Here is a 15188-nt window from a genome sequence, read left to right as displayed (position 1 = left end):
CCTTCTATTAGCGCTTGGAGATCTGGTACTTTCCCAACACAGCTACGACCATTTACAACTGATATACCAATGGTTCCTTTATCTACGTTCTTCCTGTGTTCAGCCTGCACTCTTTGTGACTGTGGCCCTTCTTGTGTTTTCCCGAGGCCCTCTAGCCTAAAAAACCGCCCAGTCCACGCCTCACAGCCCCTGCTACCCGTGTAGCCGCCTCTTGCGTATAGTGGACACCTGACCTATTCAGCGGAACCCGAAACCCAACCACCCTTTGGCGCAAGTCGAGGAATCTGCAGCCTAAACGGTCGTAGAACCGTCAGAGCCTCTGATTCAGACCATCCACTCGCCTGTACCAGAGGTCCGCAATCGGTCCTGTCGACTATGCTGCAAATGATCAGCTCTGGTTTTCTCTCAATGATCTGACATTAAAGTCGTTCGCTGAAGCAACTTTGGTTCAAACTCATCTTTTTTGCCAAAGTAAACTTCGGAAGAAGTTGAACATGTTATTATCTTGTGAATGAATATTTATCACGTATCTTAGCATGCTTCCCGCTATACACACAATCACCTCGGTTAACTTTAACCAGCGGTATCCGAATGATCCGGGTAGAGGGACTCGCAACCTCCAATCTTTCAGCTCATTTCCTATTAGACTAAGGAATTTCGCAATTTTTATAGGGTTATGATTATGTGTGCAGTATACCTTTTTGTGCGTTAGCTTTAGCATTTAACATTTGTTCACAATTTCATTCTGTATCACCGAATACATGAACTAGTTTCAGTGCTTGTTCGCGTATGGTTACAAACGTTACAACTCCTTTAAATCCTAGGTCTACCTCTTTAGCACACGACCTAATGAATATTTGTAGGCTTTCCATTCCAAATTTTAACTTGCCTTTGTTTTCTTTTACTGCACTTACTGTTCTGTTTACTTGTTCCTTAGTTAGCATCAAACGATCTTTTGGACTCCATTTCCCCTAGTTGTTTACTGTAGTACGTAGCATCAGATTCATCTAGCATACTAAATAGCATTTTACTAATTCACCGTCAAAGTGAAACTGGCCTTTCTTCTTTCCTGTTAATGCCTTGTCAACTGGTGTATCAACCTCTGAAAATCTTTTACCTAGGCTATGAGACGTGCCATGTCTAGAAAATAACATTCTATTAAACCTACACTAAGTTATTTTAGAGTGTACCAACATCCATGTACTGCTAGTCTACCATATCATAGAGCATTCTGAAAACGAGCCATCTAAATTTACATTTCTACATCCTCCATATGGTACTGCATATTTATACTTCTCGCAAATTATCATAATACAATCATGAAGAATTATCTCTTTTTGAAACTTCGTAATCCATTGTCAATGGTTAAACTCTTGCTGTGATTGCTAATAGCAGTCATAATATTCTTCCTGCCTGTATCATATACGAAATTAGGATCACTGTTTCCGTACCTAATTTTGTGACTACATTCTTCGTGTCTATTCTGATTACTTCCTCGCTCTGTGAATTTAGTTTCCTAGAGCTTCCACGTTTTAATGTTTTATTGTACATCAACAATTTATCACTTACCTTGAATTCTTTTGGATTTTGTCGTTTAGCACACTATTTCTTGTTAGCCTTCGTGCTTTCTTTGTTATTGACTGTTTTGCCACATTATGTGCCTCTCGCATTCTAGCTTTCAGTCTATTCAGATATCGCTCCAAGTTATAACTTACCTTTGCGGATTCTTGTTTCAATCGTCCTGGGATGTTCACCTGTCTTTCACTCATCAATTCAAACTGTGTGTTCTCTTTACTACTGTGTGGTATCGTGTTGATTATGAAAATTACATTTGGTACCCAATTGCCTCATACACTTAAGTCTCTTCTTACGAAGAGTCTCAAGTACTCTATCAGTTTACGTGACTGCTGTCTAATGCACTGTTTTGCTCTGGGTGGTATAACGTTGTGTGTAACTTACTAATATGCGGTAATTTACAAACGCGTTTGAAAAAATAACTTAAAAAATTTGGCGCTTGATCAGTTAGAAGTAATAAAGCAATTCCATACCTTAAAAGCGTGTGATCTAGAAAATCATCTGCTACTGTCTCCGCGTCTTGACAGTACATTGGAATGCTAATGCAAACGTAATTAAGTTGTCTTTGAGTGTTAACATCTGTGCTTGACACGTATAAAGGACCTACAATATCCACTGAACAGTTTTCAAATATTCGTTCAGCCATGTCTCTTATTTCTAGCGGCATTTTTGTCTTTGCCTGTGGAAACTTATTCTTTTGACATAACTGGCTCTTACATGTGTATTCTTCTACGCTGCGTCTTTTTCGTTTTTATATATGCTCTTGTGTCCTCCCAATGAATTATCATGAATTTCCTATAGCATCTGCTGCTTGTCCTTAGGACTAATTTCGTTTCCTGCTTTGTCCAGCGGTATCTTCTCATGACATCTTATTTCGGTGTTCACTTTTTTCTTTCCTTCCAGATGACATATGCCTGTATGGATACTCTCACTGGGCCGTATCCTACTAAGAGCGCCTGCATTATTATTCAGCTTTCCTGGCTTGTAATTTACGTTACAGTCATATTCCTCAAGTCTAAGTCTCCAATTCAGAGTCTTGAACTAGGATTCTTTGCAATGAATATCCATCTTAATGGCTTATTTCTTGTTACCACTGTCGAGTGCCACCCATTTATCTACGCTAGGAATTGCTTTACAGTACTTTAATTCCGCCTTGTTCAATAATCAAGATGGATATGCAGTGGAAAATCTTCAGCAATGTTTTTACATTGCCACAGGACCGCTCCTATAGCTGAACAACTCATATCTGTTGCCACTATGAACGGTTTCGTAAAATCTGGGTACTGAAGTAGTGGTGTGTGAACCTGATTCTCCTTTAATTCCTGAAAATCTTTTTGGTCTTTCATCCCATTCGTATTCTATACCATTCATTATCAGTTCACGTCGAGGATCCTCGATTTTTCTAAAATTTGCAAGAAACCGGTGGTAATACCCGACTAATCCCAATAACCCTTTTAAACCTTTCGTTGTCCTTGGCTGTGGAAAGAACTATTTCCGTCTTTGCCATGTACGGTGTGATACCTTTATCCGTGACACAATGACCCAAAAAAAAAACACTTGTTTCCTTAAATACTCCACTTATTTTTTTGCAATTTTAACATGTTCTCTCACAACCTATTACAAATTGAATGGGGTTTCTCGTTGCACCCCTGCAGGTTTATTTTGTAGCACACTATCACGTCTAGGTACGTTAAACACTTAATACCTTCCAGGCCTGCCAAAACTATATTCATCAACCGCTGGAAACATCTCGGGGATCCCTACAGTCCCACTGGTATTCCTTTGCACTTATTAATAGTTTGGGCTTACGCAGTCTTCTCTCTGTCCTTCTCGTCTATCAATACTTGTTACTATCTACTTGCAAGGTCAAGCGTCGAGAAGTACTTTGCCTGCCCTAATCGATTCTAGATATCGAATATGTTTGGTAGCGGAGAGGGTATGTGACATTTCGTTCCATGGTAGGTATAATACATCTATATACTCTGTGAAAACTCTATAAATGCACTCTTTTCTTCCGAATTTAACTGATTCACTCTCAATTGTTTGTACAAAATGCTGCTACGATATCCTGGTTTTTTATTTCTCTGTTCTCCTAACTGCTTCTTACCCTGCATATTTTTGATGTGCTTATTCTACCATAACTAACCTGTGATTCTCTAATTGTACTTCATCTCCTGACAGATTTATGGCACTCACTATGCGCTTAACTTTCGGCACTTTCACTGGTGGTTCCGGAACGCACACTCCGTTTGAAGTTTTCTGTTTCGGGATAAAAGTTTCCTTTATCCCTTCTTGAGGAACCTTGGCATCCACTTTAAACCACATGGTCTGATACCTTCTTCTGTTCAGTCTCGAACTCATGACCTTTTCGACTGTTAGCGGTATGACTTTCCTTGTGGACTTAACACTTTTCCAGCATAGGCAAGCTTAACTGTGTTAGAAAATCCCAACCGATAAACCCATCATATGGGAAGTCAAACCATATCCCATCCAACCATATCCCATACACACAAAACGTGTGTTTCGCATCTGCAAAACCAACACTTAGATGTAATTTCACCTTTCTTAATGTACTTGTGCATGTTGCATCACTGCAGCAGGAAAAAATCACATTCAGGGAACTCTGCAAGTCTGTGCTGTACATGATCACAAGTTTGACTAAAGAAAATTATTCAACTACCACTCTTTAAGGTGAGATGATCAAAGTCAGGCCCGCTATTATATGACAACATTCATCATCAACTGCCAGCCTCATCTGCAGCAATATAGCGCTCAGCTGGACGATACCTTGAACACTAGGCTCAGTCACGCATCCAGGTACTGCAATTATGTGAACACAAATTTGGTTGGTGTCTCTTACAACTGACAGAAATTTTCCGTATGCAACTGCAAATGATGTGACTCTTGAAATTTTCCCGGCGTATCGAATATTCCACAAGATTTCGGGATTTCGGTTGACAACCTTACAGCCATCTTCAGGCGAGAGTTTGACACTGGAGATTGCTAGTGCAAGTCGCTCTATTTATACGTGAAAGTGCCGCAGGCGCGCATGCGCAAGTTACCGTAGCATGCGCGCCACCTGTCGATTCCAAGGCCCTCTACAATATTATTGCATCTATGGAGCGCAAACGAATGCGTGAAAAAAGTAAAACATGCACGCAGACGTGTCCAAAACAATAAAATGCAAAATTTCAATATTAAAATCAAAATTACTTGTCGCTCGACATGTCAGAAGCCATAAAAAGTTTTCTTTTGGTTGAAATTAAAGAAATCAACGGGTCCCAGCCCTTATTCAATAAAAAGCCGACATCACGATTAATGAGATTTTCCGCTAAACGTATTGCCACGGATTCCTTCAGAACTGAATCCCAGAAGGATCTCGATGGGGCCAAGATTTTCGTGGCCGAATAATCCATAGTATGTCCTGTGGAAATACAATGTTCGGCTATGGCCGACTTACTGGGCTGTAAAAGGCGAGTGTGGCGCTCATGTTCAACACAGCGGTCGTGTACTGTGCGTGTGGTTTGACCAATGTAGGCTTTCCCACACTCGCAAGGTATTTTATAAATTCCAGCCTTCCGTAATCCCAGATCATCCTTGGCTGAGCCCAGAATAGCACGAGTCTTTGTAGGTGGCCAGAAGATAGCTTTCACACGATGTTTCTTTCAAATTCTGCCTACTTTCGATGAAATGTTCCCGACATATGGGAGAAATGCTCTGCACTTAAACACCTCCTTATCCTCTTGATCTTGTGGGTGGTCACGTTTTTTCCTCCTTAAAGCAGTACTGACCTGTTATGCAGAATATCCATTATGTTGAAATACCGATTTCAAGTGCTCTAATTCGTCTGCAAGGCTGTCTTTAACAGACACGACATGTGCCCTATGCACCAACGTTCGAAGGACGCCCATAGTTTGTGACGGGTGATGACGCATACGGATCTGTACCCGCAGGCGTCAAGCTGTCATCACCCGTCACAAACTATGGGGAAGGAGTAGAAGAAAAGGTTACAGGAGAATATGGGCTTGGGACAAGGAATGAAAGAGGAGAAAGACTAATTGAGTTATGTAACAAGTTTCAGCTAGTAATAGGGAATACCTTGTTCAAGAATCACAAGAGGTGGAGGTATACTTGGAAAAGGCCGGGAGGTACGGGAAGATTTCAATTAGATTACATCATGGTCAGACAGAGATTCCGAAATCAGATACTGGATTGTAAGGCGTACCAAGGAGCGGATATAGACTCAGATCACAATATAGTAGTGATGAAGGGTAGGCTGAAGTTCAAGACATTAGTCAGGAAGAATCAATACGCAAAGAAGTGGGATACAGAAGTACTAAGGAATGACGAGATACATTTGAAGTTCTCTAACGCTATAGATACAGCAATAAGGAATAGCGCAGTAGGCAGTACAGTTGAAGAGGAATGGACATCTCTAAAAAGGGCCATCACAGAAATTGGGAAGGAAAACATAGGTACAAGGAAGATAGCTGCGAAGAAACCATGGGTAACGGAAGAAATACTTCAGTTGATTGATGAAAGGAGGAAGTACAAACATGTTCCGAGAAAATCAGGAATACAGAAATACAAGTCTCTGAGGAATGAAATAAACAGGAAGTGCAGGGAAGCTAAGACGAAATGGCTGCAGGAAAAATGTGAAGACATCGAAAAAGATATGATTGTCGAAAGGACAGACTCAGCATACAGGAAAGTCAAAACAACCTTTGGTGACATTAAAACCAACGGTGGTAACATTAAGAGTGCAACGGGAATTCCACTGTTAAATGTAGAGGACAGAGCAGATACGTGGAAAAAATACATTGAAAGCCTCTACGAGGGTGAAGATTTGTCTGATGTGATAGAAGAAGGAACAGGAGTCGATTTAGAAGAGATAAGGGATCCAGTATTAGAATCGGAATTTAAGAGCTTTGGAGGACTTATGGTCAAATAAGGCAGAAGGGATAGATAACATTCCATCAGAATTTCCAAAATCACTGGGGGAAGTGGCAACAAAACGACTATTCTCGTTGGTGTGTAGAATATATGAGTCTGGCGATATACCATCTGACGTTCGGAAAAGCATCATCCACACAATTCCGAAGACGGCAAGAGCTGACAAGTGCGAGAACTATCGCACAATCAGCTTAACAGCTCATGCATCGAAGCTGCTTACAAGAATAATATACAGAAGAATGGAAAAGAAAATTGAGAATGCGCTAGGTGACGATAAGTTTGGCTTTAGGAAAAGTAAAGGGACGAGAGAGGCAATTCTGACGTTACGGCTAATAATGGAAACAAGGCTAAAGAAAAATCAAGACACTTTCATAGGATTTGTCGACCTGGAAAAAGCGTTCGACAACATAAAATGGTGCAAGCTGTTCGAGATTCTGAAAAAAGTAGGGGTAAGCTATAGGGAGAGACGGGTCATATACAATATGTACAACAACCAAGAGGGAATAATAAGAGTGGACGATCAAGAACGAAATGCTCGTATTAAGAAGGGTGTAAGACAAGGCTGTAGCCCTTCGCCCGTACTCTTCAATCTGTACATCGAGGAAGGAATGATGAAAATAAATGAAAGGTTCAGGAGTGGAATTTAAATACAAGGTGAAAGGATATCAATGATACGATTCGGTGATGACATTGCTATCCTGAGTGAAAGTGAAGAAGAATTAAATGATCTTCTGAACGGAATGAACAGTCTAATGAGTACACAGTATGGTTTGAGAGTAAATCGGAGAAAGACGAAGGTAATGAGAAGTAGTAGAAATTAGATCAGCGAGAAACTTAACATCAGGAATGACGGTCACGAAGTCAATGAAGGTAAGGAATTCTGCTACCTAGGCAGTAAAATAACCAATGACGGACGGAGCAACGAGGACATCAAAAACAGACTCCCTATGGCAAAAAAGGCATTTCTGGCCAAGAGAAGTCTACTAATGTCAAATACCGGCCTTAATTTGAGGAAGAAATTTCTGAGGATGTACGTCTGGAGTACAGCATTGTATGGTAGTGAAACATGGACTGTGGGAAAACCGGAACAGAAGAGAATCGAAGCATTTGAGATGTGGTGCTATAGACGAATGTTGAAAAAAAAAAAGGAGGTCTGATAAGGTAAGGAATGAGGAGGTTCTATGCAGAATCGGAGCGGAAAGGAATATGTGGAAAACATTGATAAGGACAAGGGACAGGATGATAGGATATCTGCTAAGACATGAGGGAATGACTTCCATGGTACTAGAGGGAGCTGTAGAGGGCAAAAACTGTAGAGGAAGACAGATATTGGAATACGTCAAGCAAATAATTGAGGACGTAGGTTGCAAGTGCTACTCTGAGATGAAGAGGTTAGCACAGGGAAGGAATTCGTGGCTGGCCGCATCAAACCAGTCAGTAGACTGAAGACCAAAAAAAAAAGTAAGTCTTCTTATTCTTTTTCCTGAGACGTTCCTGTTTACGTACTCTATAGTCCAGACTTTTGTTATACAGTTTTATGAGTTGTATTCCTTGTCGTATCCATAAATGCAACCAAATTCATCTGCTTACTGTAACTCAAAAGGTTTTCCATTCACCACTGCTTGATTTGCAAGCAGCTGCAGTGTAGCTACCTGATCGAGCCACGGAGAAACTGCAGCAGTTGAGGGACTAGTAATGGGTCGAAGAATAAGTAGAAGAACAAGAAGGAGACCAGAGTGCCTCGGTATGCAGAACCTTGTGGACTTTGTCGACTATAAGATTAACAATACAATATTATTAAATCAACGGTAATGAACAAGCCGGTACCAAAATGCTTTAAATTAGGTTCAGCCAATGATCTTGAATGTTTCTCTTGAGTGTGAATACAGCAGTAGATACTGCAAATGTGCGACGGAAAAAACGACTGGGTCTAGAAGCCTATACGTTTCTTTCGTAGATACCTGTTTTCACGTTATCTTGAACGGAGATTGTCGATTAATCTATCTTTTAAAATCCGCAAGTATGCAAGATTCTCTCCCAGTTAGATGAAGAAAGGCAAAATTTACATAATACGAGCGATGCAAATTTAATGTCATCTGAAATTGATGATGATTGGTAATCGACTAATACCAACCAACTTGAGATATTCCATTTGGTCCTTGAAAGAAGTAGTTAATTGCGCGCTAATGTCGGTCTAAATGAGGAATTTTATACAGGTCTATACACGAAGGTGCCGAAAATTGTAGCAGGTGAGCATGCAGTAGGGGCTAACCAACGTCCAATCAGAGAAAATGCCTGTTTTAAGTGACTAATTTCATCCGGATTTATCCTGTAAATCAGAATGTAGAACGGGAGTCTAAATGTATCCCACATAGAAACAAATTAAACATTGTCAATGTTATATTGCTAGAGAAGGCCGAAATGCACGCCATAAGCTCACGCAGGATGGCGTGAGGTCTGAAACAGGATACGTAATGAATGCTATAAAGAAAAGTACGTAGCTTCTGGAATACTTAACTTTAATCCTTCATTTGTATACATCGTTCTTGATGAGACATGCTTCATACGATAACTATCAATTGCTATGGCGCCTTGCAAGGTCGTAGCCATCGACTTAGCTGAAGGCTATTCTAACTATCTTCTCTGCAAATAAACGAGGCTTCGTCAGTGTTGCATCGCTAGCTAAGTCGTCCGTACAACTGGGGCGAGTGCTAGTAAGTCTCTCTAGACCTGCCGTGTGGCGGCACTCGGTCTGCAATTACTGACAGTGTCGACATGCGGGTCCGTCGTATACTACCGGACCGCGGCCGATTTAAAAGCTACCACCTAGCAAGTGTGGTGTCTGGCGCTGACACCACATTCCTCCCCCGCAAATCGGCGAACGGTCGTGTTATAAGGCTTCCGCCCGCCGTGGGGAGGACCCCATGTTGGCGTATGCGATGAGGTGGGGAGCCTAACAACAGCCGAGGCTGTGCCACCCGCACCCGGCCATTCGGTCCGAGGGGAGCTAGGAAACGCCCGAAAACCTAGTCCAGGGTGCACGCCAACATGCGGTGAATGCGCCCGGAGAGAGACAGGAGGGGCCGACGGGTCGACCTCCATCGAGTCGGATCACTCGACGGGCGAAGACGACAGATGGTCCGGAGCCGGCAAGAGTTCCAAGTCGGAGGACAGCTGGGCACGGGAAGCGATCGGCGGCGCGTGACCCAGGGAGGCGCCTGGCGGCTGCAGCGAAGCGTCCACTGCGGGCGTCGCCGGCGGCGGGTGCGGCGGCGGCGCGACGCCAAGGGGCAAAATGGAAGGCAGCGTCGGTAACACCTGGGGATGAGGCGAGCCAGTAAATGGGTCCCCAGGGCGCTGACCGGACGGCACCGTTGCTGAAAGCAGACGGGGAGTGGCAGAACCCGTGCGACGACAGAGGCGCAGCTGATTGAGATGCCGACGCACCTCACCAGAGGCCCCCAAAACCAGATACATAGCGCGGCCGAGGCAGCACAGAATGCGCCCTGCAAGCCAACGCCGTGAACCTCGACAGTTGCGATAATATACAACGTCGCCTGGAGCAAAAGCAGGTGGCGGCCACTGCACAGGAACCTGATGCGGCGAATGCAGCAAAGACATCAAGGTTCGATGAGGACGACCGTGGAGCAACTCAGCCGGCGAGCGACCATCTCGGGGCTGAGAGCGATACGAAGACAAAAAAAGCAATAACGCGTCCTCCCGAGAATGCGACTCTTTCAACTTCAACATCTGGGACTTGAAAGTCCGGACCAATCGTTCAGCGGCACCGTTTGACAGAGGCGAAAACGGCGCGGACGTCAGATGTTGAATACCATTGGCCTTTCAGAATGACTGAAATTCTGCGGACATGAATTGTGGGCCATTGTCGGAAACAATAGTCTCAATTTTCCGGAAGGTTTTGGCAAAACTACTAAGGGTGATGCCCAGAGAGAAGCCTGCACACGTTCAATTACACCTTGTGATTCTAAATCGTGTAATGCACTTGCGACCTCATCACGCAATGCGTGGGGAACATTGCGCGCTCTGAAAAATTTCGGTTGCGTGTTTACTTTCAGTTCCAAAAGTGTATCATAGTTCTTAGCGCAACCAAGGCCCGGTGCAAAAATGTCTGCACATTCCTCACATAGACGAGAAACACTGTCTGAAGGCACAGTTGGTTCACTGATAGGACCTGATTTACTATAGACAAGTTAAACAACTGAAATAAATCTAAACCAAACAAGATCACTGCAGAAGAAGAACGAAGTACGTAAAATGACACAAGTTTTGTGTATCCCTTGTATGTTGCAAGAAGGCTGCACTGTCCTAACACAGGGATCGTGTGACCTGAATATGTAGTTAGCTTAACATTTGCAGCACGCAACGGAGGTGTGCCCAGTTATTTGTAAGTGTCTTTATTGATCAATGAAACTGCAGCTCCGGTATCGAGCTGGAATGGGATCACGTTGCCATTAATGTCCAAGTCTACAAAAAGTTTATTGTCCTGCTGACGACAAGAGCTACTGTCTCGTGCAATGGGAACCGACACTGGTACAGAATCACTTGCTAATTGACGCGATTTCCGGCGACGTCGACGCACACTTTTTGTGGGATGAACACAGTCACTGTTAGAGAAAGTGGCACTGGGCGGAGTGGTATTAACTACATGAATGTCCATGGGCGAAGGTGCACGAGCCTGAGTATTCTTGGTTCGATTCCGGCGCGAAGCAAAGGGCCTGGAATCGTTGTGAGTGTCCGATCTGAGCTTTTTCTGGCAAACACTCTAAACATGTCCTTTTTTATTACAGAAGAAGCAAATAGCTTGGCTTGACGGGCAATTTTCATGCGAATGTCTGGTAGCACACCACGGGCATGATTTCGCTGCATTTGCTTGCTGCCGAGGGACACGTGGTTGATAGCTGGGCGGCAGCTGCGCGGACGAGCGCGAGGGCTGTTTACAGTTCCATGCAGTTCGCCCGGCGGGCCGGTTAATGTGACACACAGCTCGCAAAGTTCCAAATGATTCCTGAGCAAAGTCAAGTGTGTCTTGCCTATCCAATATGTCTATCACTTGTTGAAGGGAGGGATTGACTAATTTCAAAATTTGCTCCCGTATACGAACATCAGAAACGTTCTGTGCAATTGCATCACGCACCATAGTATCTGAATAAGGGATCCACATTCACACTCAAAAGCACAATCCCTTGTAAGGCCTTGCAAAGTTGCAACCCACTCCCAATTAGTTTGACCGGCCGTACGTTTTGTACGAAAGAACGTATACCGTTTGGCAACTACATTAACTGATTCGTTGAAATAGGCATCTAAAGCAGACAAAATTTCTTGGTAGAACAGAGTTGCTACGTCGCATCGGGGAAATAATTTCACTATCACACGGTACGTTTGCACCCCTACACACGCCAATAAATGAGGCTGCCGCTCGTTACCCTGAATTCTGTAGGCGGCGAGATGAAATCCAAATTGCCGTGACCACTCCGTCCAGCTTTCCATCGCCGCATCAAACGGCCTAAAACGTGGTGCAACTGCGTGTTGTGGCTGCGGTAGCGGTGGAGCGGCGGCTGCCGCATCGTTTTGCATTGCACGTTGACCCTGGACGAGCTGTCCAAGGGCATCCAATAAGGCCTGCGTCTGCTGATTCTGCAAGCGATAAAATTCGGACTGTACATCTGGAGATTGTGGCGAAGTCATGACACAAGTAAATTAGAGCAATACGAGCATTAAATCGTCGTCGCCAATATGGTCGGCAGAAGTGCCAACACCGTGTTGTTTGAGGAAGCCGAAACGCACGCTATAAGCTCACGCAGGATGGAGTGAGGTCTGAAACAGGATACGTAATGAATGCTATAAAGAAGAGTACGTAGCTTCTGGAATACTTAACTTTAATCCATCATTTGTATACATCGTTCTTGATGAGACATGCTTCATACGATAACTATCAATTGCTATGGCGCCTTGCTAGGTCGTAGCCATTGACTTAGCTGAAGGCTATTCTAACTATCTTCTCTGCAAATAAACGAGGCTTCGTCAGTGTTGCATCGCTAGCTAAGTCGTCCGTACAACTGGGGCGAGTGCTAGTAAGTCTCTCTAGACCTGCCGTGTGGCGGCATTCGGTCTGCAATTACTGACAGTGTCGACATGCGGGTCTGTCGTATACTACCGGACCGCGGCCGATTTAAAAGCTACCACCTAGCAAGTGTGGTGTCTGGCGGTGACACCACAGTCAACATACAATCACCCTACAAGGCTGAAAGATGTTCACACTTCCGAAACGAAAATGTAGGTATCGCTGTAAAAATCTGTAGCATTCAGTATTCTGTACATGTGTCGATGGGTGTAGGTGGTAAGAGAGACATGAGAAAAAATTTCGAGTGGTATTGCTGCACGTCAAAAGTTATTGTTACTAGAATTATTTGAATTTTTGTGTCGCAGATCGATAATATAGGTACATACAGGGGCTAGGCAAAATAATGATAAACCAAGACCTACTTGGGAATGGTTTATTAATAAGGAGTTGGAGCCCCATTTTCCTGTAATACAGGTGCGATTCTTCTTGGAGTACTGGCATATACTTATAGTGTAGTCTCGACTGGAGTGTTATGCCACTCTTCGATCAGAACCTCTTCTAACTCATGTAGTGACGAGGGAGGTGGAAATCTGCTGCGGAGTCTACGCTCCAATACCGCCCACAAGGGTTCGAAACCGTTCAAGTCCGGGGACTGCGATGGCCAGGAAAAACGCTGCAGTTCAGTTGCATGCTCCTCGTACCACGATTGTACTGTGCTGGATGTGTGAATGGGTGCGTTACCGTCCCGAAATATGGCTTCATTGTTGGCGAAAACGTTTGAATCATGGAGTGCACAATCGTTGGCTGTAACATAGCCATTGATAATAATGATGGGCCCAGCAAAATACCATGATATGGCTGCCATCATACCTCGACCTCCGTTCTTAACAGTTGGAATCAAGCAATCAGGATTGGTGTCTTCTTTTGGCGTTCTCCAGACATAAACCAGGCCCGATGGAGGAAATAACTGAAACGTCGACTCGTCGGAGCATATGGCGTGTTTTCACTTATCAGCCGTCCAGGATTGATGCTCCTGAAACAATCAATTACGCATCTTTGCTAACTAATGGTTCCAGTAAAACAACTCGTCCATGAATATTCGCTTTGTGGAGTTCTCTGGGGACAGTGTGGATAGACACGGGGTTTCAAAGACGGCTATTGAGATCTGCCGTCTGTTAGACGTGTAGTTTTGGGTTGTTTTGATATAATCAGTGTTAGGTACGACGATATCTGCCATTTACTCTTGATAGTGCCCACTATTATGTTTACACGATTATGTCTTTCCATGTTTTGTGTAGGTTGTCATGATTGTTGAAACAGTTGCTTTTCAAACGTTCAGTAAGTTAGCTGTCTTGGTTACTGATGGTCCAGCTAATAGGGCCAATACAATATGCCCTCTTAGGAACTCTGTTAGGTCTTTCACTGCACATCGACCTTGGCCTCTAAATGCAAATACGATGTGCGCACTATTCGTAAACAACCTGCACTGATGCCTAGTGCCTACTGAACACTCACAGTCCGGCGTGACATGTACGTTACCTGCGTTGTTGACGGTCAAACACAACCACCCAATTACCATCACTGTTCAGATTACTTTGCTTATTACCTGTACCTTCTGCAGCATAAAAACCTTCCGACACTGGCCGGTAGTTGCACTACCAGCAATCAACATACATTTGTAGTATGTGAATATACTGTCTGTACTATTTTAATTGAAAAGTTAGATTCACATTTAGTTGTCCGCACATAGTTTAGACTAGTCCACAGGGTCAAGTCTAGCGGCAAAAATGAGTTTGTAAAATTTACGAACTGAAGCTACCTTTAGTAGATATTTCTCATAAGGAATCCATGTTAAAAAAAAGTGGTTACTGGCAGTCGTAGCATTGAGTCTGACCATATTCCGATGAGGTACGTTTGCTAAAACATATCAATATACGATAGTAAATATTTTATGGCTAGGATGAAGGATATTCTGAGTTTAGCTTTTACCGAGGCAATGACTACATGGTATGGCTCACTGAACAGCTGTACAAAATCACAGAGAGTGCGAATGACATTTTATTGCAAAATAAAAAGATGAAAATAAGTCACAAAGAAGAATTAGCGCTTCGCACAGCAGAGGGCAGTCACATCTGCCGGGAACCATTTCGGAAATGCGATATTGAGCACACAGACCACTGCCATTTCACCCATGTGTATCCTTGCGATGTACATATCAGATAGAAAGTGAACATCAGACCTCACTGTACAACCCTCATCGTACTCGGCAATCCGAACGAAAACCGTCGGACACTGGAAAACAAGTTAATATAAATCAATAGCGCATTTATCTACTGCCTTCTGACATGGAGAAACATAAACCTTTCACGAAAATTATTGCAGTATTTCAGCAAGTAAGGCTCTGAAATATAAATTTCTCATGTATCATTCCACTAATCTATTTGACGTTCTGTCTATATTAGCGTGGATAAGAGCTGAATTCCAATCGACTCAGTATAATGAGGATATCTTTACCCAGTTATCGCTAGTCGAATATAGTAAATCAGTACATTTTTCCACCTGAGTACGTGTGCAGCGG

Source organism: Schistocerca americana, chromosome 7, assembly GCF_021461395.2.
Source record: "Schistocerca americana isolate TAMUIC-IGC-003095 chromosome 7, iqSchAmer2.1, whole genome shotgun sequence".
NCBI classification, from domain to species: Eukaryota; Metazoa; Arthropoda; class Insecta; order Orthoptera; family Acrididae; genus Schistocerca; species Schistocerca americana.
This window is presented reverse-complemented; position numbering follows the sequence as displayed.